General features: G+C 40.6%; 1 protein-coding gene and 1 pseudogene across 1 annotated transcript in view; one reads left to right on the forward strand and one right to left on the reverse strand.

The window, feature by feature from the left end:
• The window catches only part of LOC126556025 (polyserase-2-like), a 555,659-nt gene that overhangs the window by 311,921 nt on the left and 219,182 nt on the right, over window positions 1–24,556 (reverse strand). The gene's annotated exons all lie outside the window — the stretch shown is intronic.
• On the forward strand, window positions 9,784–11,571 carry LOC126567346 (uncharacterized; annotated as a pseudogene).

A 24,556-nucleotide genomic window follows, 5' to 3' on the forward strand; every position in this document is an offset into this window, starting at 1 on the left:
TTGTCCGTCGTGAAGTGCACGGAATGTTTCTCCCAAGCCAACAATGTCTCTCGATCCAACTTCATCAGCAGCATGTTTGAGAGGGGTGTGTCCCACGAGTCAACCGGTTCGTTCAGCTTTTTCAACCCGTTGACGAAGCGGGTGAATTCATCCACCAGGTGCGTGAGCTTGTCAACGCACACCAATTGCACTCCCGGAAGGTAGTGCAATTTGCGATAGTATTCGCGAATCAAAAGACGAGAATTGTCGTACCGTTTAAGAAGCGCCGCCCAGGTAACCGAATAGTTGTCCGCCGTTAAAGGTGTATGCTCGAAGGGTACCGCCGCGTCCCCCTTCAACGATGACAGTAAGTATTGTAGCTTCGCGATAGATGGAAGCTCGGCTGAAGCGTCGATCATTGCGATGAAGCGATCTCGGAAAGAAAGCCATTTTGTGTGATCTCCGTCAAATGTTGGAAGTTCGATTTTGGGCAAACGTAAATTTGGCGCGTGGGGTCGACCGAATGCAAGCGTTGAGGAAGCCAAGCCCGTTGTATCGTTGAGCGAACCTTCTTCCTTTGGCTGTCTTTCCCGTAGAAATGATTTTAGCTTGCGACAGCGTTCTTCAATGTCGATCCGTTCCATTATGCTGGCTTCGACCGCTTCGTCTTTATCTTCAAGCTCTTCCAGTTTCGAAACTGCGGTGAAAAACTCTTCCTTATGTTTCGCCAGATCTTCTAACACCTCCGGAATCTGCTTGGCATCATCACTCGAATATTTCGCCTGGAACCGTTCCAGCGATTTTATGTTCTCCAGGGCGATCCTCTTTTTCAGTTGCACTGCTTTAATTTTCTTATCCATTGCACAAAGAAAATACTGCGATATCACACGAAAATAACGAACAAAGCGATGGCGCGAAATTCAAAATGATGGCGTGTAACCGACCGTTGCCCTTGATGCGGGGCGATATGCGATGGCGGGAATTGTTACGGAATGACTTGCACACTTGACGACGAATACCGAATTCCACTCTTGATGCAGAATGAAACTTATTTCTTCTCCGTATATCACGATCCGGTTCGAAGGACCAAAAATGTGAAATATATTCACGAAAAGGGGCTGGCTGTGATATTTGGAGGAAATTTGAATAGGAAAGTGTACACCTTTATCGCTGGTCGGTTTGCAACTGTATATTCGTTTGTCCTTTTTTGTATATAATATTTCATGCAGTTCATAATTCGTGTAGATCGAGCAGTTTCTAACGTCGAGTAGTTTATAACCTAATCTTAGTTTCCTAACGCTTTGTTTTATGCAATTCAAATTTATGTTCGAAAATAATTATTCTAATTCCAACACAATATGAAATTAACGAACTCTTCCAAAAAGAATTACAAAATATGACTAGCTCACTAAACAAACAAATGTTAAAAATTTTAAAATTTAAAACAACTGCAACGGATGATTTCGAATTTATAAACATGACATTTAGTGTAAACGAAATTCTACAAATCTTAACATCTATGGAAGAGCAAATAGAATTGGCAAATTTAAATGTTTTGCACAGGGACCTGTTAACTTTATCTGAAAAGCAATTTATTCAAAAAATGTTAAAATCACAGGATATTATAGTAAACTATGTAGATGACTTCTTCAACTATTGCACGGGAACCCTAGCAGTTACCGATCAAGAAGCTGCCATACTTGTCAAAGTACCAATTTTGGAGAAGGACCCATTTGATCTTTTAGAGCTGCATACGATGGTCATCAATAATTCAAGGATCAACACACACATAAAATATGTCTCAAAGTTAGGAACCAGAGCATATTACCAAAACACAAAATGTACTATTTGCGACGCAACCATACCAATAGAGGACGAATGTATCTACAACATTCTCGTGCATAGAACTCCCAAATGCCCTTTTGTCACAACAAACAATAGATGGTCAGTTAAGGAAGTATTGGAAGGTGTAATACTTGTTGACACACAAACAGAAACAACAATATTCGATTCATGTGGTGAATCCAAAAGCATATCAGTACCAATGATTATTGAAGTGGAAAACTGCACAGTGCAGATTAAAAGCTACACGTTCACTGGGAAAGTCACCAATATTCAAAAGGAATATTTAATCCCAATATACGGAAAACCATTGGCGAGATCAAACGATTCAGAAGACGACCAGATAGATGGAAGAATAAGAAACCTAGAAAAAATGAACGAAATCCACTTGCAGTTGAATAAAATCAACATTAGCCACATAATAATAAGCATGTTCGTACTGATAGGAGCAGTTTGTGCTTACATAAAAAAATGCAAAAATGCCCAACCTGATGCCACCACAAGCTCTGATACCCATGGTCAACACCTGAGCCTCGCTATTCGGAATCTTGCTGACCAGATCAACAGTCGATCGAGGACGCTCGACGCTTAAGGGGGGAGGAGTTATGCGCAGAATGTTTCACACGCTGAGTTGCATCCGACACCTTGGTCCCGTGTTGTACAACGTGACTTCTGAGCATCAGCATGTCATCTGATACTCCAGGAATGTCAGCATGCAACATGGTACCGTGGGACAAGCGGCCAACGGGAGAACCATCTAGCGCAGTCTAGCAGTCTTCGCCCATCGTGCAGCCGAGGTGTATCAGCTCTCAGTAAAATATTAAAAGTTTATTTTCCGTAATTAAATCTGTTTTTATACTACAAAAAGAAAGATAACCATAACTATACAGTTAGTTATAGTGTGTATTTTGCCATCTTTACTTTTAACATTGTTTAAATATGCCTACGGTTTGCGCAGTTATGTTGTGCAAATAAAGTCGGTACATGGTTAAAAAACATGGGCTACAAGTTTCTTTCCACACGTTTCCAAAATATAATCCTCTTCGTCAAGCATGGGTGAAGTTTTGTAAACGTGAAGAAAGTTGGGAACCTTCCAAAAATGACGTGGTTTGTTCCTCTCATTTCGGTGCTGAGGACTTTCAGATGCTTCATACAGCATCCGAAGGACGCCTTACACTATTGAACAAACTTTTCCCGAATGGTAAGTAGTTTAATAAGAGTGATTACTAGGTAAGATGTACGACCCGGTGCTCTTATGTCAATATAAAATTATATAAATAAATAAATTACAATTGAAATTTAATGCTGTTGTAATCATTTTCGCAATTCCGACAATTTTTCCACCAGTCCTTCAAAGTCAAGAATCGAAAGAAAATGCTAATCCTGTACTACTACTAGATACAGAAACCCAATCTGGTAACGAAGAAACCTCCGAAAGCAGTATAGTACACTATATTCAGAAGCATTTGCAAATTTTAAAAGAGAACGAACTGTTGCGCGAGGCTTACAATGCTTTGAAATTCTCTCTGGAACAAGTTACCACCGAAAATAACCAGTTGAAGAAACAAAATCGAGCTCTTGAAAAGGAAAAAGAGAATATTAAGAATTCGAGCATATCTCCACGTGATTGGATATGAAAAATGAAAAACTCGCTACAGACCACGTTGAAATCCTATCAGATAGATTTAGATCTCCGCGAAAAACAACGAGTTCGATGGACAATTCAAGAAATAAGCTGTGCCTTAACATTGCGGTATTTTGGAAAACGGGCATATAACTACATGGTGCGTGATATGCACTATCCTTTACCATCAGTTTCTACTCTTCAAAAGTATTGTAGAAAAATGAAACTGAAGGAAGAAATTTAAAGCGATGTACATTTACATTTTTTTTTTATTTCATTACATGGCAACATTGGAAGATCGTGATGCAGAATGTATTTTGAGCTGCGACGAAATGAAGATTCAAAATGTACTAGAATATGATTCCTCAACCGCAATTATGGGACCACACGATTCAAGTGGTGATCGCTAGAGGTCTTTTCAAAAATTGGAAGTAACCAGTATATATAGGTTTCGATAAGAAGATGTTCAAGGAAATAATGTTGGATTTGATTGCGAAACTGCACGACAAAAGAATCAATGTGACCGGAATTGTAAGCGATAATTGCTCTACGAATATCAGTTGCTGGCGAGAGCTTGGTGTCGTTAACTACACAACATCATATTTCCCACTACCAGTAATAACAAAAAAATGTTTACGTAATACCAGATGCGCCTCACCTTCTAAAGCTGCTGAGAAATTGGCTATTGGATTGTGGCTTTCATTATAAGGGCAAAATAATCAGTTCTCAACCATTGTTCGAAATGATCTAAAAGCGGCAGGATGCCGAAATCACCCCTTTATTCAAATTAAATAACGGACACCTGATATTGTAGAGCAAAGAACTGCAAAACGTAAGACGCGCAGCGCAATTATTATCGCGAACGACAGCGATATCATTACGACGATATTGCAACGAAGAAAGCAAGGAATTAGCTAATTTCATAGAAATTGTTCTATCCATTACGTCAAAGTGGATGCACAAACACGTTATTCTTACTCGCTCCTATTAAATCGGTCCATTGTGTTACGAAATCATCAATTATCCTCTCAATTTTTGAGACACAAAGTCTGTATCTATCGTTATTTCATTGAACAGTTAAAGTGTTGTGCTGATAGCTTGTAATTCCTGTGAAAACTACGTTTTAATCGTCGCAACCGAGGTGTTGTTTTCATCTACTTCTTTGCAATGGCAACCAACTGCTCGTCCTGCAACACACCCATCAACGTATACGCTTTGTGTATCAGTTGCAATTACTGTGAGGACATTTTTCACTTTGGTTGCACAAATGTTCCTGAAGTATTTCTGCTCGGCGTAAATCAGCGACCTGATCTACACTGGAGTTGCCCTGCCTGCACTGATGTAATTGTGAACCCGCGAAGTAAAACTATCAAGGAAACGGGATTGCAAGTAGGCTTCCAAGCCGCCCTTACCACAGCTGTTGACACCATGAAGTCCGTCATTTTGCAGCCACTCATTACTGAACTACGTTCTGGATTTGCTGCATCGAAAAGAACCGATCCATCTTCCCCCTGCCAAGAAAATGTCCAAGCACGCAAGAGACGCAGATTTCAGGATGATGAATCTGGGACTACGAATCGTAAAGCTTCTGATTACGCAAGCGTTGTCATCAACGCCAATTCAACATCACCCATTCGTCCATCTGTCATCGGCACTAACACTAATTCAAAGGCATCATCACTAATCATTGCCAAACAAAACACCATCACTAAACGCATATGGATACACTTGTCCGGACTAAAAAACACCGTTACCACCGATCATGTTGTCTCGTCAGTGGTTGAGCTGCTGGGAACAGAAGATGTGATCGCATTCAGCCTACTGCGAAAGGGCATCGATCCCAATACAGTGAGATCGCAATCTTTCAAGGTTAGAATTCCCGCCACACTCCGTGATAATGCCCTTAACCCCAGTACTTGGCCGGCTGGTCTGTATGTAAGAGATTTTATATTCGATCGACCTGCTAATCCGATACCGACAACCACAAACGCTAGTACCAGGACGTTCAACATACAGCACACACCACGACGTACGGCATTCCCACGACTACACACACCGAGCACCATTCGCACGCCAGCATCCAGCGCTAACACACAGAGTAAGCCCGACGCACTGTCCAAGACAAATCAACGCACACTAGACCACTTTTTTCGTAAATAAAGTTAGTGTCTCGAAAATAACACAAATGCCACTTGTTGCTGATCGTGCAACGTTAGTACTAGCACAAAACAACGACCGTTGCGATTCGCAGTCTATCATGTTCTATTACCAAAACGCTCGTGGACTTAACATGAAGATGCATGAATTTTTACTCGCTGTATCCCTGCACGATTATGATATCATCATCTTAACGGAAACTTGGTTGGACACTTCTACACCATCTGGCTTATTCTTCGATAACAATTACTCTGTTTATCGCACAGATCGCAACACAGCAAACAGCGCTCGCTCTCGCGGCGGTGGTGTTCTCACTGCTGTATCGAACAGGCTTACATCCCGTCTCTGTTACGCTCAAGAGGACTCGCTAGAGTGTGTATGGGTGAAAATTTCTCTAAACCAAGGATTTCTGTATCTTGGCAATGTTTACCTGCCACCGGATAAAGCTGCAGATTTAAATACGTTATCGCGTTTATCATCATCGATCGACAGTATTGCTGACCTTATGAGACCGGATGATAAAATAATTTTACTCAGTGATTTTAACCAACCACACATCACATGGTCTGATTTCCACCCGCATGACACACATGCACACAAATCATTTGTGGACATAGTTAATCTGTATCTTCTGCTACAATTGAATACAATAACCAATACATGGGGACGTATTCTGGACCTAGTGCTTGTTAATCAAAACGCGGCCAACTCAACAACTGTAACTGAAGCTATGCCTGAAGAGTTTTTACTTGATGCTGACTCACACAATCAACCGTTAGTATTGCATTTCCTATCCTCACTGCCCTTGAAATCCAACGCTCATGCACACACATTCAGCAGATTGAATTTCAGACAGGCTAATTTTGACAACATAACTGATGCTATATACAACGCGAACTGGGACTTCCTATACAACTCTGCTTTTACGATTGATGAAATCGTGAACATATTTAATGCAACGCTCACGCGCATTATAAATGATAATGTGCCCCGTTCCAGGCCCCCGCGCAACCCTCCTTGGTCTAACCGTACTCTAAAACAACTCAAAAGTGATCGTAAACGGACTCAGAAACGGCAACATCGTAACCCAACCCTATCAAACCGACAAGCAGCTCGTCTTGCTCTTCGAACTTACAGGGCATATAATAGGCATCTGTATCACCTATACATATCTCGTGTTCAGCGTGGCCTTCGAACGAGTCCAGCTAGTTTCTGGTCTTTCATGAAAGCTAAACACAATAACAGCTCATGGCCCCCATCACTGCAATACAAAGGAATCATTGCTACTAGCGATGTTGATATTTGCGAAACATTTGCAAAAAGATTTTCTGATGTCTTCCAACCACAAACAACAGACTCCACATTTGTTAATCATGCCATCAGCAACGTCCCTCAAGATTGTATCGACTTACAGGACATCGAATTCAATGAAAATACAGTTAAAACAGCATTGGCGAAACTAAAAACCTCTAACAAACCGGGACCAGATGGCATTCCTGCAGTAGTCCTGAAATCTTGTGCAGATGCTCTTTGTCCAATACTCCTACAAATATTTAAACTGTCTATTGAAAATGAGATTGTTCCTGCGGTATGGAAAACATCGTGGATGGTACCGCTGTATAAGAAAGGGGACAAGCATCTCGCTACCAGTTACAGGGGTATCACATCCATGTGCGCATGCATGAAAATTTTGGAGATAATGGTTCGCGAATCGATCCTGCATGCTTCAGTCTGCTACATTGTGAAGGAACAACACGGCTTTATGCCCAAGTGTTCCACTTCGACAAATTTGGTGCGATTTGTATCCGAGTGTGCGAACTGTATGGACCAGGGCATACAGATGGACTGTACCTACACTGACCTAAGGGCAGCTTTCGATAGTATATCCCATGAAATACTACTCCGTAAGCTCCATTTGTTAGGCTTCTCCATCAAAATCACAGCATGGCTGAGCTCATACCTCCTAAACCGCACATATCGCGTTCAATTTGGCCAACACACCTCTCGTCCTTTCACCAGCACCTCAGGGGTTCCACAAGGAAGCAATCTGGGACCGCTTCTATTTATCCTGTTTGTCAATGATCTGTGTTCTGTGTTACCTGACGATTCCTACCTTCTGTACGCTGACGACGTGAAATTGTTTATGCCTGTAAAAACTACTGACGACTGTGAGAGACTACAACATGCTGTTACTGTTTTTAACCTGTGGTGCGTCCAGAACTCATTGACTGTTTGTACAGAAAAGTGCTTTGTGGTGTCTTTCACTCGGACGCGCTCACCTGTTAGGTACGAATATCAGATAAATAGCTTCAAGATAGCGAGAACCAAAGAAATACGTGACCTAGGCATTTTGATTGACGATAAGTTGACTTTTAAGCATCACTATGATAACGTTATTGACAGCGCAAATAGAACACTAGGTATACTGTTTAAATCGACCAGGGACTTTAATGACCCATATTGTCTAAAATCTCTGTATTGTTCGTTAGTTCGCCCGATGTTAGAATACTGTTCTATTGTGACTTGTCCTTATACTGATATATCTATAAAACGACTTGAGACAATACAGAAAAGGTTCACACGATACGCCATAAGAAAGCTAGGTTGGGCAGACAGATCCTTACTACCACCCTACAATCAACGTTGTCTTCTTCTGGGCCTAGAAACGTTAGAAGTCAGGCGCAACAGAGCTCAGGTTATCTTTATAGCAGGACTACTACTAGAAACCATTGATGATCCGTCACTAGTAAGTAGGATTTCTTTTGCTGTCCCGCGACCGGTATCAAGACACCGACAAATGTTGCACGAAGCTCGCGCTAACACACTATACGGTACTAAAGCCCCGCTTAAGGCCATGATTAGGCGTTTCAATCAATGTTCGTGTCAGTTTGATTTTACGATGTCTATGTCCCAATTTAAAAGTTCTCTGCGTTTTTTGTAAATTCTTGTAAAGCATCTTAGCCATAGGAAGCGTGTTTGCCTCGTTAAACCGTTCTCGGTGGACGAATCAATTATTAAACAATAAACAATAAACAATTGTTGATCTGTGGTTTAACGTATCCAATTCTTATTCCCCAGTTGCAAGTTTGGATTACAAAAAATCGTTCGCAGGCAATGTGTAACAAATCAAAGCTTTGAATGACATGTACGAAGTTATATCCAACATGATCGTTGTGGGAAAACAAACGCGGTGTACTGAGCCTGGATTCCTTCTGCTTCGTAATATTTCTGCAGCCTACGATTAAAATATTCTCCTCGTCCGTCGGAACGGATTGCTATCGGCTTTCTTCCAAACCTGGTCTGAACATGCGCAACGTATCTCTTGATGCAACTCGCCACATCAGATTTTTGCCTCAATAGGAATATCACCGAATAACGGCTAAAGTCATCTACTAGCGTTATAAAGTATTTATACCCACTGGGAGTCGTATTCCACATCGGCTCGCATACATCGGTATGAATCACATCGAGGATGCATCTGGATCGGTTTTGTGCTGTTTTGGGAAAACTAGATTTGGTCAATTTTCCTCTTAAACAACATTCACATACTTCCTGGATCCTGCAGTATTGCATTTGTAGTCCTTCACCAAGTCCCTCGTCTTTGATGCACTGCAGCACTTCCGGATGTCGGTGTCCTATGCGTCGGTGCCATGTCCCAAGCAAACATTTTGGAGGATCGCCTTAGCTACTTCGTTAAAAAATGTATATCGCGCTCCCTCGCACGCCCGCGTTAGGGTCTACAGGTATCGTTGTGTTGGTGCACATGCCGAAATTGACCACCCGTTTCGCACGTTTCATTCCTGTCATACCTTAAAGCAGCTAGGTATATAACCATAACCGTACCGCACCTCCCCTTGTGCTTCCATCGATGACCATGTATTTTTTCCTGGCGACTTTTTTTCTTTTTCTTACTACCGGGATCCGAAACCGCGTATCGTGCGCACTGCTCGTGGCGCAGCAAGCTCAATACACTCATTATGCAGCGTGTATTGAGCTTGCTGCGCCTGATGCACCTGCAGCGCCAGCTAACATATGTTTTGGTTTTTCCCGAGCATAATTTTAGGCAATAAACACTGCTTTAAATACTGATGCATTTTGTCAACAGATTTCAAATTCGATTCGTGTTTCTGCAAGTCAAGTTCATTTTTCGAGTGATATTGTAATTTGTGAACATACGTAATATGTCGAACCTTAAACGTGCTCGTCAAACTGGTAGTTTCTATCGCCGTGTAGATAAGTTATTGAGACCAAACTCTGCGGATGAGGATGCTGCAGAAGCAGGACCGAGTGGACAAGGATTGTCGCAAGAGTCCGAAGTTAAAGATTCACCTGTAGAGCTAGAGCACCTGCAAGAGGATGTGAATTTTGAACCACTTGAAGGAGAAGATACGGCGAGCATAAACTACATCGATATCGACGACGATTTTTCCGACGACAGCGATGTGGAAGATGAAACTACCCTAACCGTCGAGAAACTTTCCATCGTAGACGGCATCCGTTTCTGGGCATTATCGACTAATGCTACTCATACTTCGATCAACTTGATTCTGCGAGTATTTAAAAGAGCTAACGTCAAAGTGCCTGCAACAGCAAAAACATTATTGAAGACTAAACGTAATGTTTCTTCTGAGATAACCGAGCTCGGCGGAGGACAATTTTGGTACCATGGTGTTAAAAATCACCTTTTGAAATATTTCTGGTAAGTAAAGTGTATGTGCTGTTTCAGAACAACGATTCATTTATTCATTTTATTTCTGCAGCACAAAAAAGCCGCCATCTAAGCAGCTGTCCTTGACTCTGTCGATAGATGGACTTCCTTTGCACAACAATAGCACAATGCAGTTTTGGCCGATAATGTTTTCGATACACGAAATTCCACGAGCACCTGTTATGACTGCTGGCATCTTCTGTGGCTTGAAGAAACCGGAAAACTTAGAAGAGTTTCTGCGCCCTATCGTCGAGGAATTGAATTCCTTATCGGATGGCGTCACAATTCAGGGTGAAAATGTTGCCGTGAAGATTAGGACAATCGTTGCAGACATACCAGCTAGAGCATTCATCAAAGGTAAAACATTAGATAAGATATTACCACTTCCATAATTCCTGATATAGTTCACATTCACTGAATGCACTTTGTTTTATGTTCTTTTTACACTAGGAGTCACAGGCCATACAGGATATGGAGCGTGTTTGAAATGCACTATTCCCGGCGAATACAATAGCGCATCGCGTACTGTAACTTTCCCTGGTGTTAATTATTCTAAACGTACCGACGAAGGATTTAGAAACGATGAGTATCCAGGGCACCGCAAAATACCGACACCTCTTTTGGATCTGTTGCACTTCAATATGATCGATGACGTGATTGTATCGGACCGATTGCATCTCATCGATCTTGGTGTGGTGAAGCGTCTTTTTCTAGGCTGGCGTGACGGGACCTTGGGCAAGAAACGATGGTCAGCCCAACAACGCATGAAAATTTCAAAAGCTCTGGAAAAGTTGCTTTTACCTTCCGAGATCCATCGAAAAGTGCGCTCCATCGATAGTGCGCATTTCTGGAAAGGATCTGAATACGCTTCTTTTCTCCACTATGCCGCTATAGTGATACTAAAGGAACACCTTCCAGACGACATGTACAAACACTTCATGTTGCTGTTTTGTGCCGTAACGTTGCTGTCATCCACCGTGTACAAGCAGAAGTGGCAGCTGGCAGGGCAGATGCTGGAAAAATTTGTTCAGGATTTTGCCACTGTGTACGGCGGACAGTTCATGAGCAGCAACGTTCATAACCTGCAGCATGTCTATGAAGAAGTGGCACGTTTAGGGCCCTTACCCTTTCCACGTATCATTTCGAAAACGAACTTCAGCACTTGAAGCGTCTGCTGCGAAGTGGATGGAGAAATTTGGAACAGGCCGTTAACCGACTTTCCAAGTTGAGTGAATTCGGAATGCCTCGATCGCAATTTTAATTCATAAATTGCGACCCAACAATTAAGCAACACGGAAAAACAGTGACTCTCTACCTTCGTCAAAACTTCATGTTGCAAAATACAGAGAGAAACTGCTGGTTTCTACTTAAAGATCAGGAAATCGTGCAGTTCAGTACAGCGACGATAGAATTGAGTGATAGAATCGACAGCCTGTGCATCGGAGGCCGAATGATTAATCTAAAAGGTTTAGTGTTTGACGAACCGTACGAGTCTAGCGAAATGTACATTTACAAAGGATGCGCTAACACTTTAGGAGGAGCGAGCGTGGAAATCCGTTACAATCAAATATTTTGTAAGCTAGTTGCTATACCAACTGGTAACAAAGACGAAATAATATTTATTCCCTTACTGCACACGATAGTACAAAAAAACATAAAAAAAAATACTTTGCACATCAAAATCTTGTTGGTTGTTTTCTTTATTGAAACATCTTCTTCCAAACAACGCAATGAATCATGGATATTCATATTGTTGGAAATATACATAAAGCGTAAGGAAAATATTTAGGAATTTATCCTGCCATTACGCGGGAACATAATTAAAATAGCAAAACTGGACAATTTATAATTAGTTAAGAATCATGAACTCACATACTTCACACAAGTATGAAACAGTAAATGAGTTATGTTTAAATGAACCCTAGGACGTAGGAATAAACAACTGTAAACTGAACCTATGTTGGGTAATAGGTGGAACTTATAATCATTTATTTACTAACAAACTAACTAACTAACTAACTAACTAACTAACTAACTAACTAACTAACTAACTAACTAACTAACTAACTAACTAATTAACTAACTAAGTAACTAACTAACTAACTAACTAATTGATTAGCTAGCTACCTACGTACCTACCTATCTACCAAACTACCTACCTATCTACCAAACTACCTACCTATCTACCAAACTACCTACCTTTCCAACAAACTACTTAACTACCAACCTAATTTACTATGTACATCAACCTTCACTTTAACTTACTCATAAAGTAGGTCTATGGCAGGAGGTTTTTTTTAAATTGCTAATATTTAGCCTACTTTTAGCGTGGTACATTTTTTTCATTAAGAATTGCTTAACATATTTAGTATCAACGTCTAAATTATTATTGCTACCTATTGTTCTAAATAATCCTATAACTTCCTTAAAATTACTTAAAGCTATTTTATTTTCTTCCTTATTCCTACTAACTCCCGTCCAATTTAATTTAGCAAAGAATTGCTTCGTAAAAATAATGTCGATGGCATCGTGCAAACGGTTATCGACATCGGCGCGCGATATTTGAAGCTGCATATATCTAATTACTTTTTTGCTAAAATCGCTATCCTTAAGTTGATTATTAAAATCTATAAGCTGCTGTTCTCCGTTTATAGGTTCAATTTGAAACTCCATCCGAGGGAGAAGACCTTCCCTTGGCCGGCTTGCAATGACTAATTCCTCCACCAACACAGTATGTGTGGCCGAATTTTTCATAAGAACATCCATCTTTTTATCTATTACATCTAACTTACAATCTACGTTAGTATTCCTATTCTCTATTAAGCTACGCAGTTCACCATTTTCTTTCTCTAGCTTACCTATTCTACTTAATAAATACTTAACATAATCATTATCACTAGAAACGGTATCTGTCTGTGAACTTTTGTTCACAAACGCTGCGGTATATTTTGTGCTTGCTGAAATATAAGATGATTGCATTAATTAATACTTTTATGTATAAATGCATCGTAGAAAGTAATACTTGCCGTTGGAAATCGTTGGCAAACTTAAGTTTGGCAGCTGCTGGTCGCTTAAAATAACGATTCGGGAACCTGGGGCAGTGCTGGGAACATTCTCCTTGTCTGCATAAATGTAAAAAAGAGAATAATGAGTTAATGAAGAAATATTTTAACTTAAGAGTATTAGTTTGTGAATAAACAAGTTAAGCTTACCTATGTTTTGCCAAACAATAGACGAAATGCCCTGGCTATATGTTGGCTGGTTAGACATGATGCTGAGAGTAAAATATTTTTTTAAAACAGAAATTACATGAATTGACAATACGGCACTGGACCGTCATATTCAATTGTAAATAAATAAGAAATTACATGAATTCTTTGCACCCGCACGCATGTATCGAATTGCCACCCATTACGTTTCATACATTGATGCTATGCTCGCATTCGATGAAAATGTATTGATGCCAATGCATTGAAACAAAAAAAAAATTATCAGCGCGCTGGTGACGCGGGACAAGCGCGCGCGCTCTTCGCCTTCGCCTTCTTCCCCCCAACAAGTGTCTCAGACGGAGTAACGCCAGCCGCCGCATATTTATATAGCAATCAAATTGCTAACAAAACCCAATTTTAACACCCGACAGAAGAGAACCATGATAGCTCAATCGTTAGGGGCGTAGACGCAAAACATGGTAACATAAATAACTTTTCACTACATACGTAACTTATAATCTACTTTCTACTTACCTTTGCAGCGAATATAAAAATTAATCTGGATTCGTACGTTATCACACGGTGCACACACTAAACAACACATCCAAACACGATGGGCTCAAGCTAAAGAATGTAGACAGGCGACATATATCATAGACCGGCCCGTATGTTAGAAGAGTAAAGAACACGATAATCTACCGATAATCAATCTATCCGAATGAGATGCAAGAAAGCGAATTACATAGCACACATCAAACACCGAGTAAAAGTACATACGACCGATGAAATACTAGGAAATGACAAAGAAATGCGAGTGCCGAGTAAGGAGAAGGTGCAAGGCAAAACAGAAAAAAGGGGATCGCACTATCCCTCTAGCCTAATGCGAACAGCTGTTTTTTGGGCGTTCTACCTGATATTTTGGAGGATCGTTTCGGGGATCACACATACACACGCATTATATATAACCCTCGTTTATGTGTTGTCTCGTATGCATCCAAGCGGCACTGTATCATAGGGTTTGTGCTCCCCATGTTTTTACTTGCATGTGTGTTAGTATCCTCCAAAAAAGTCTGACTTTGCTTGGAAAAAGCGGGGATTTTTTGTCGACCGAAATTCCTCCAAAAGTTCCTTCAAAAAAACAGCTGTTTGCTTACTTGGGGTATGCTCGCAGTTTGGCAAATGTTGTGAATACACACTCATCCTCGCGGTTTCTACGATTTTCAGAGCATACAAATTCCCGTTCAACTCAGCTTCTGCTGCTACTTGCCCGTTGACCATCACAATACTGCATTTTGAATCTTGAAACACATCTTTCAAGCCTTTTTGTGTAAGCTTTCGCACCGACAGCAGTCCTCCATCCAAATCTGGAACGTATAACACTTCCTTCACCGGGATGGTGTTAAGATTGCCGTTGCCGTCATAGTATTCTAAGAATCCTTCTCCGATGCCTGCTGATGTTATTGTCGCACCATTCGCCACCCATACCTTCACACGCACACTATCATCGAAATTTCGGAAGAAGCTACGATCGTTCGTCATTTGGCTTGAAGAACCGCTGTCCACACACCACACATTCTTGCAACCGATCCTGGCACTGAAACACACTGCGCAATTCTCTTCACTTGCTTGTCGTGCTTCTGCAGGCTTTCGTTTTTCTTCCTTCACTTTTTCGTGTTTGAACTTCAAACAATCTCTCTCCATGTGTCCATCTGTAACTATTGCCGAAAGAGTGAAGTTTTTCTTGTACGGTTTCTGATTTCGACTAAACATCGCATTTTCGATAACAGCTCTTTCTCTCCGTCCCGCTCTGTCAGTCTGTTGATCTCATCTATGATGCGCAGTTTTACGGCTTCTATTGTTAGCACATCGGGTGCATTGTCCAAAGCCTTCACCAAACCATCATACTGAACCTTCTAAGGCTTCTAAGAAGCATACACACTTTTGTTTCTTCATCCAGTCGCGTTCCTGCGGCATCCAGTTTTTCAAACAACACTTGAAACACATCCAAATGATTTTGAACGTCGCCGCTTGATGACAGATTTGTCGAGCACAATTTTTTCAACAACGAAACGCGCACTGATCTTGTTGCCTTTTCGTGGTGGTTGGCTAATGTCTGAAACACCTCACGGGCATACACACAATCTTTCACTTGAAAGTTGGTTGTCTTCTACAAGCAGTATCAATGTTGCCCTGGCCTTATTGTTCATTCTTTGCCAACAGGGTTTTTCTTGTTCCGGCTGGGCTGGCAAATGTTTAAACACCACATCCCACAAATCCTCACGGATGAGAAGCATTTCGACGCGCACCTTCCATTGCGCGCAATTGGCATTGTTCAGCATGGTGATCGTGAAGCGGTCAGCCATTTTGTTTTACACATACACGCTCTGCGGATTACTGATAAAATAGGGGGATAAAGTTTTCTATACAAGCTTATACACGTTTATTCTATATGATCACGCGACGCCATGTTTTTGCCGCTCAAAACCATACACTGTCAGACGACTGAAAATCACATAACGTGTTTACACAACCACATTCGTTACTTCTAACATAAGATTTTGTTTACTCTAACAATTACTGCCTTTTTACTGCATACGCTTGACGAACTTTTATCCCTAGACACACGCACGGCGAATTGCGAATATCGAATTGTCTTTTGTAAACATCCTGCTTCAAGCAAAACCGGCTAAATATCTTGGTCAAGCACAATTGTCAAACGTGGATATGTCAAATGTCAAAATGTGAAACAACCTGGTGAAATAAAGGAGAGACGTCACTTCTGTTGGAAAAGCGAAAAGCGAAGAACGTGTTTCGGTCTTATGACTTCGGAAATTGGATTTAATTGAACTTTTTACAACTCAGAAGTGGGATTACCAGAGCCTATTAAGTGAACATTTTGAGCGTTCGTGAAAGGTGTAGTTTGTAGCCTTCTCCGTGAAGAGAGTGTTAGTCCAAATGTTGACAAAGATGAAATGCTGTGCGCATTGGAACATGCAGCCATTTCTGTGCCGCTTACTGCTACCATTACACAAATACGTGAGCTGTATAAAACAACGATGGGAACCGGAGAAAGTGAAGTGCAAGCTGTTATTGGAAGTGCTATATTGGAGAATGCAGTCGCTGTACATAGTGATCCGAATAGCGATAATGCCGCAGCCATGTTGTCAGATGAAAACGACGCCGCCACCGCCATGTTGCCGGATGAGACAGACGCCGCCGCCGCCATTTTGTACAGTGAAAAGAACAGTACGGTTCCACATGGTTTGAGCTTAGTCCGGAACTCAACAAACGCCATCACCGATGCAAATCACGAAATAGAGTTGATGAAAAAGAAAATCGAGATTCTTGAGCTGCAACAGAAAATCGCAGCTCTAAAAGCCCCAGCTACTGTTTCTTCGGGGCTACAACCAGCAGACATCAAATTCGAAGAATTTGTTGATACATTTGGTGGTGACAACAGAGATCACATTGAGCGGTGGTTTAAGGAACTGTAGCGAGTCTTCCTTCCATATAATATGAATGACACGAATAAGTTCCACTGTACACGTCGATTGCTTACTGGAACGGCAGCTAAATTCGCTAAATCACTCGATGTTGCAACCTATCATGAGCTGAAAGATCGTTTGATAAACACTTTCAGCAAAATCAAATCGGTTGAAAGTACGTACAAGCAGCTTAGAGCACGACGACTTGCACGGAATGAATCCATCATCAGTTATATCCTGGACATGCAGACCTTGGCTTCATGTCCAGGATAACTTGGTGATCCCATCAACACCGCATCAATTCGTTTCGCCGCCAGATCTATGGATGAATTGCAGCAGTTACTTAAACGATATGAACAAATTCGCCCACGTAATATTGCAACGCCGTCATCAGCCGGACCTATTAACCAACCAAATAAGGGCGGTAAAGAAGCAGGTGATATCCAGCAAACAAGATGCTACAATTGCTCAAAATATGGGCATTATCAAAGTTCCTGTCCTTCACCACGTCGACCGAACGGATCATGTTTCACGTGCCATGAGATGGGACATGTCAATCGGGACTGTCCACGTCGTGTCTCGTCAACTTCAGCAGCTGTTCAGCAAGATGGGGAATTAGAGTACGCTCAACCGATTCAGTCAATTCAGGAGGTAGGTCTAACTTTTATGCTTTCGAATGAACCAATTGGGCAGATTCCACATGTGGTGTCTCTTTTTGATTCAGGAAGCCCTAGGAGCTTTATAAACGAGGAATTAGTGCCCAAATGTTGCACAACAACACCGATACGTTCAGGGTATTGCGGACTTGGAAATAGCAGCTTGATGTCGCTGGGATTAGTGAAATGTCAAATCAAGTACAGAAATTTGCAAATTACTGTTGAATTTATTATACTACCCAAACAAAGCATGACGTGGTCTCTCATTATCGGTGAAGATGCTTTGCCTAAACTAAATGTCAGTCTCGCTGTGTTTAAGACTTATAAATATGATAAAACTGAACTTCTGAATTTAAAATCAAAAACTCATTCTTTCTTAATACCATGCGTTCGAAAACTGATCAAAAATTTGGGCATTTCTAAGGACTTAGGAAGCAAACTAATTTCAAAACAAGAAAACCCATCCCTTTCTGAATCCGATACTATTGAAGACGCATTTCTTGAAATATGTGCCATAGAGGTTTCTAATGTTGTACACGAATTTGAAGTAGGACAAGATTTAAGTAACGAACAATCTAAATCAATGGTTCAATTGGTCGAACAAAATTACAATGAATTTCCCTTGGAAGAAGTAACTCCATCTGATTACAGCATGAAAATTAACTTAGCACATGACACGCCAATGTTTTGCAAACCTCGACGACTTTCTTATGCCGAACGTAATCAAGTAAAGGATATTGTTAAAACTTTGTTAGAGAAAAAGATAATACGCCCTAGCAACTCGCCTTAAGCCTCAGCTCTTGTGCTGGTCAGAAAGAAAAATGGAGAAATCCGTAAGTGTGTGGACTATAGGCCATTGAATAAGATCACGATTCGGGACAATTATCCTTTGCCTTTGATAGAAACGTGCCTCGAACACTTAGGAAATAAACGTTACTTTACACTTCTCGATTTAAAAAGTGGCTTTCATCAGGTCAAAATGGACGAAAACTCTATAAGATATACTGCCTTTGTCACGCCTGATGGACAATACGAATATATGCGGATGCCATTTGGATTAAAGAATGCTCCTGCAGAGTTTCAACGTTTCACTAACAACATCCTAAGGGAATTTATCGAGAAAGGGGTCCTTGTTGTCTACATTGATGACATTATCATAGCTTCAACTGAGTTTCAAGAACACCTCGACATAGTTAAAGCAGTTTTGCAGACCTTAAAAAGGAACGGCTTACAACTTCGGTTGGACAAGTGTAAGTTCGGGTTTAGTGAACTAGATTATTTAGGCTATCGAGCAAACGTTTCAGGTATACGCCCGAGTGAACAACATCTCACGGCTATAACTAACTACCCACGACCACAAAATAGAAAACAAGTACAGCAATGTTTAGGTTTATTTTAATTTTTTAGAAGATTCGTACCCTCTTTTTCAGTCATAGCAAAACCATTGACGAATTTATTGAAAGATAATGTATTGTTCCGTTTTGATGAGAAATGCATTAATTCATTTGAAACTCTAAAGAAGAAATTGATTGAGGCCCCTGTGCTATCTGTGTATGACCCTACCAAGGAAACTGAGTTGCATTGCGATGCATGTTCAACTGGTTTTGGATCAGTGTTGCTTCAAAGACAGAGTGATGGCAAACTCCACCCAGTCGCATACTTCTCAAAGACAGCTTCGGTTGACGAAAGCAAGCTGCATAGTTATGAATTAGAGACCTTATCATTTATCTATGCATTAAGACGGTTTCATTCTTATGTCTATGGGATACCCATCAAAATTGTAACTGATTGCAATTCACTGGTGCAAACACTAAAGAATCGCAATACCTCGGTGAAGATAGCACGTTGGTCGTTGTTTTTGAAAACTATGAGTACTCAATAATTCATCGGCCGGGACACTCAATGTGTCATGTCGATGCATTGAGTCGTAAACAGGCAGCAACTGCAATCGAAACCTTGGACATTGACTATCAGTTACAGATTGCACAATCTCGAGATAATGATATACAACTACTGAAGACAAAATTAGAATCAGGTCCTGTTCATGGATATATATTAAAGGACAGCGTAGTATATAGACAGCCATATGCTAATAAAATCCAACTACTATTTCCAAAAGAAATGATAAACAATGTCATCCGTTGCATTCATGAGAAAATAGGGCATCTTGGAGTCGACAAATGTTGTGCTTCAATTAGTAAGCTCTATTGGTTCCCCTTAATGAAAAAGCGTGTAGAGAATTTCATTCGGAATTGTCTGAAATGTATCATTTACTCCGCACCTACACGACATAATCAGCGAAACTTACACAGTATCCCAAAAGCTCAGATTCCTTTCCATACAATACATATAGACCTTTTAGGCCCTCTACCTACAACACTATCACAAAAAAAATACATTTTTAGTTGTCATTGATTCATTCACGAAATTCACGAAGCTCTATCCAGCATCATCAACGAATAGTCGTGGTGTTTGTAATGCACCGGAGCAGTTTTTTTTTTTCATATAACAGCCGTCCTAAAAGAGTAATAATCGATCGAGGCACATGTTTCACGTCAAATGAATTTAGTAGGTTTTTGTCGAGTCGTGGTATTAGTCATGTTCTTACGGCTACAGCATCTCCGCAGGCTAATGGTCAGGTGGAGCGTGTAAATAGAGTATCACGACCAATGCTAAGTAAAAAAACAGACCCGCGTGATCATTCCGATTGGACTAAGAAATTACGTTCAATAGAATATTCCCTGAACAATACAGTACACTCTTCGACAGATTTTACACCTTCAATGCTACTTTTCGGAACAGACCAGCGTGGCCCTATAATAGACGAAATAACGGAATTCCTAGAAACAAAAAACCCCGTAGAAAGAGATTTGACAGTTATTCGAAGCAAAGCTCATGAAAACATAATTCAATCGCAGATTATAAATGAGGAACAATTTGCAAAAAAGCACCGCCCAGCTGTACAATTCCAATTAGGAGATCTCGTTATGATCCGCAATGTAGACACTAGCGTAAATGTAAATAAGAAACTAATAGCCAGGTTTAAGGGACCTTATGTAGTACTCAAATGTTTGCCCAATGACAGATATGTAATACGAGACATTGATGGAGCACAACAAACTCAAATTCCCTACGATGGCGTACTCGAATCAGATAAACTAAGGAAGTGGATGTCGCAAGATGCAGACTCTGCATCAGTTTGCACATAGTCAGGGGGGAATTGAGGGCAATTCCCAAGTCAGGATAGCCGAGCTGTAAACATCCTGCTTCAAGCAGAACCGGCTAAATATCTTGGTCAAGCACAATTGTCAAACGTGGATATGTCAAATGTCAAAATGTGAAACAATCTGGTGAAATAAAGGAGAGACGTCACTTCTGTTGGAAAAGCGAAAAGCGAAGAACGTGTTTCGGCCTTATGACTTCGGAAATTGGATTTAATTGAAGTTTTTACACTTTTGGATTTTATACACTGATGGTTATTGTCTTTCGCGAATTAATTGTCATACTACTGTGGCACGGTGTGGACTGGGCCTATAACCTGTTGGAGTGGAAATATGAACACACGCGCTTCGGTTGCTGGCTGAACACACTCTGACATTTTTTTCCCACTTCCCAACCAAAACGAACGGGGCAAAACAGCGTGTGTCTTGCTCTAAATCGTCTAGCTCACTTGTTTACACTTATGTACGAGTATTCTGTGACGTCATGAACTTTGGATTTGCCGTAACCGTACGATTCTGTGTTTCGTTCACACTCGTATAACTATTTCATTCGCACTTACAGACGAGATAGGCCGAGCAATGTTTGTTTGCCAACGATATCGATGTTGTGTCTAGATCGTATCGATGCATTGGTTTTACATTTCGCTCAAACTCGTATGTCATTCCTCTCGCACTCACGGACAGTATAGACGGAGTAAATTTTTGTTCTGAAAGGTATCGATACATGTGTGTATACGCCGGTTGTTTTCCCTTGCTTGCACTGCTATACCTCACACACAAACGCATACATACACGCCTCGTACCTTTAAACGCGTAACCGTCTGAAATCACGCCAGACGGCGGAGTAAGTGAAATCGAAAAAAATATTCTGGTGCCATGAAGTTTGTAACTCTTTGATATTAAAAGAAACATATATTTTTTAAATACAGGAAAAATCATTATCTCACAAAGTATTTAGTTGTTCAGCTCAGTTTTAATAGGTGTTTATTTCTTGGGTGTTGGTCCAGCTGAGAGATCTTTGTAAAATAGTGTTATTTGAAAGTGTTGTTACCGTTTTTGTAATTGCTGACTTAAAACGTCTGCGCAAATCTGGCATGTTTTATCTCCAAGCTGCAAAGTATATGGCGCTGGAACCTACGGAAAAGGATAATCAGGATGCAGGACCAAGCCAACCATGTTAGTTGACTTTATTACACAAGTTTAACGAATATAAAGTTCGCTTACATCGTGGTGTTAATGTTATATTATTATTTACAACATACCCAAAATATAGCCACGAGCAATTTAAACCATGAAATGCAGCGCACATCGCCAACCCCAGAACAAAGTCCAGTACCAAATATGAACCAGACCGAAGAAGAATATGTCGAATTGGCTGACTACATCGATTGCTGTTCTTCCGAAGATGAGAATGAAATCAACACTGACGATACGTTCAATCAAATTATCGATAAAATGTCTATAGTTGATGGAATTCGTTACTGGGCACTTTCCACCAACGCGCCGCATAGCTCCATAAACATAATTTTAAAGCTTTTTAAAAAAGCCAACATCAAAGTCCCTTTAACCGCTAAAACTTTGCTGCGGACAAATCGGAATCCTTCGACGGACTTCAGTACTAACAAAGTAGTTAGTTACATACAATTTTTCCCACGTTAACATACCTTTTGCAATTGGAACAGTATTTTCCTTTCCAGTGTCAGTAGCTAACGCACAATATTTCAATATATTTATAAAAAGCTGTTTAAACCATACAAAATGCAATTTGAATGCTACCTTTCGATCCTAATACTTTGACAAATTGGTTGTACTCAGATGAAAACGTCATATCATCTGTTTCTTTGTCCAACGGCATTTTGCTTAAATAGTAAAAGATGATAATGAATAAAGGCGATGCATTACATCACGGTCCACCACGACGATTCTTATCAAAACCATGGATCATTGAAACTCAACAATGATATTCATTATAGTTTGCTAGTTTTGCATTTACCAAATACAAATACAAGAATGTACACAAAAACACATTTTCTTTAACTTGCGATCCTATACAGCGCATGTAAAACAAAACCTACTCCGATCCACACTAGATTATCACGACTAAAAAGGACCATCGCATCACCGCCGCAGCAAATCATATGGTAAATATGAATTATATACTAAGAATCACAGTTCAATTCTCACTTCTCCTGCTCACCTCTAGATATCCAGAAAAAACAGTACTGCATATTTCAATCTCTTCTCTCTACAGTTCAATTCTCACTTCTCCTGCTCTCCTCTAGATATCCAGAAAAAACAGTACTGCATATTTCAATCTCTCCTCTACACACAGGCTCAAAAGCAGCTACCTTGATCCATAAGAGAAACAGAGCAAAAAGCATGTAAGAACGGACAAGCAGTGCGAAAGAGAAAAAAACAGCATACACAAATCAATTTTTTTGCACATTTTTCATGACGTCAAAAATTTTGTGACGTCATAATTTGTGGTAAACAAAATTGCCCCATACGTTTCTGACTACGGGGCAATCATCGCGACAATAGTAGGGCCCCATTTTAGCCCCATTCTTGCAACGACTTTACCTATTTTGTTATGCTTGGGTTCTAGCTATCCATTCAGTTGTTGGCAGTGTTGCCAGAAATACATAATAAGATGTGTTGATATACCAACTGATTTAACAGCCAAAACTGCTCGACAAGACTGTTTAGTAGCAGATCGCTATCGCACTTGGTTGCGCGAGTTTAATTTCGGACGGAATAATGAAGTGTGTTCACTGGTCGAGTGCCGATTAATGAGTGTTCGTTTATTGTCTTGTCTTTGATTGGTTTGGTTTATGGGTAGGAAGGGAGGGGAGGGAGTGTGCCGATCGACAGCGTCGATTTCGTCGATTAGCAAATTTGTTGCTCATGCTGCATTTTTACCCGGTTGGAAACAGCGACGACCACCGATGATGCTAACGCTGCATGTTGATTCTTAACTCGCGCTGCAGCTGAGAAGGTTAACCTTCTCGCAAAACATCGATCACAAGACTGAGCCTTTTTTCTTTCTTTTCACCCGGCATTAATTTCGCTCTCCTTTTTCGCCTCAATTTTGCACATTTCGCTGTCTACCCTTCTCTTTCACGCCTGCTCTCTTACTAAATCGCATTGCTAACATGATTTGAATTAGTCGTTTACGATTATTAATACTTTTAATTATTAATACTTATTATTTAATCGAGCCTGCTACCCTGCTACCAACACGTTTCAAATTGATAATTTTCCAGACACATCTCAATCCCTACAGTAACTTCACATTATTTTTGTACGACGTCAACGTGTATAACAGCATAACGCCAACCTCCATACTTAAAAATAAAAAACAAATTTTTTACTGCGAATATTTGGCCCGGCCCGTAGTGCGCGTTATCAGCAGTGATAATGTCGAGGAGGCATCACATTCAAAGCTTTAATTCATTCCATTCAAAAGTGTTGCTGATGTAAGTACGGACGGTTCAGAACTTTCATTAATAGCAATTGTTGATCTGTGCTCTCCTTGAATTCAGAGCCCTTCGGAGGCATAACCGAGAAAGCCGTTCGATAGTTTTACTTTCGTGCGTTGTTGTTGCTAGAGCTACGATTTGTTGGTAGTAAAGTTCCATCATTCGTTCAGCTGTTCGTTCGATAAGAAAGTGATCG

The sequence above is a fragment of the Anopheles maculipalpis genome, chromosome 2RL, assembly GCF_943734695.1.
Source record: "Anopheles maculipalpis chromosome 2RL, idAnoMacuDA_375_x, whole genome shotgun sequence".
NCBI classification, from domain to species: domain Eukaryota; kingdom Metazoa; phylum Arthropoda; class Insecta; order Diptera; family Culicidae; genus Anopheles; species Anopheles maculipalpis.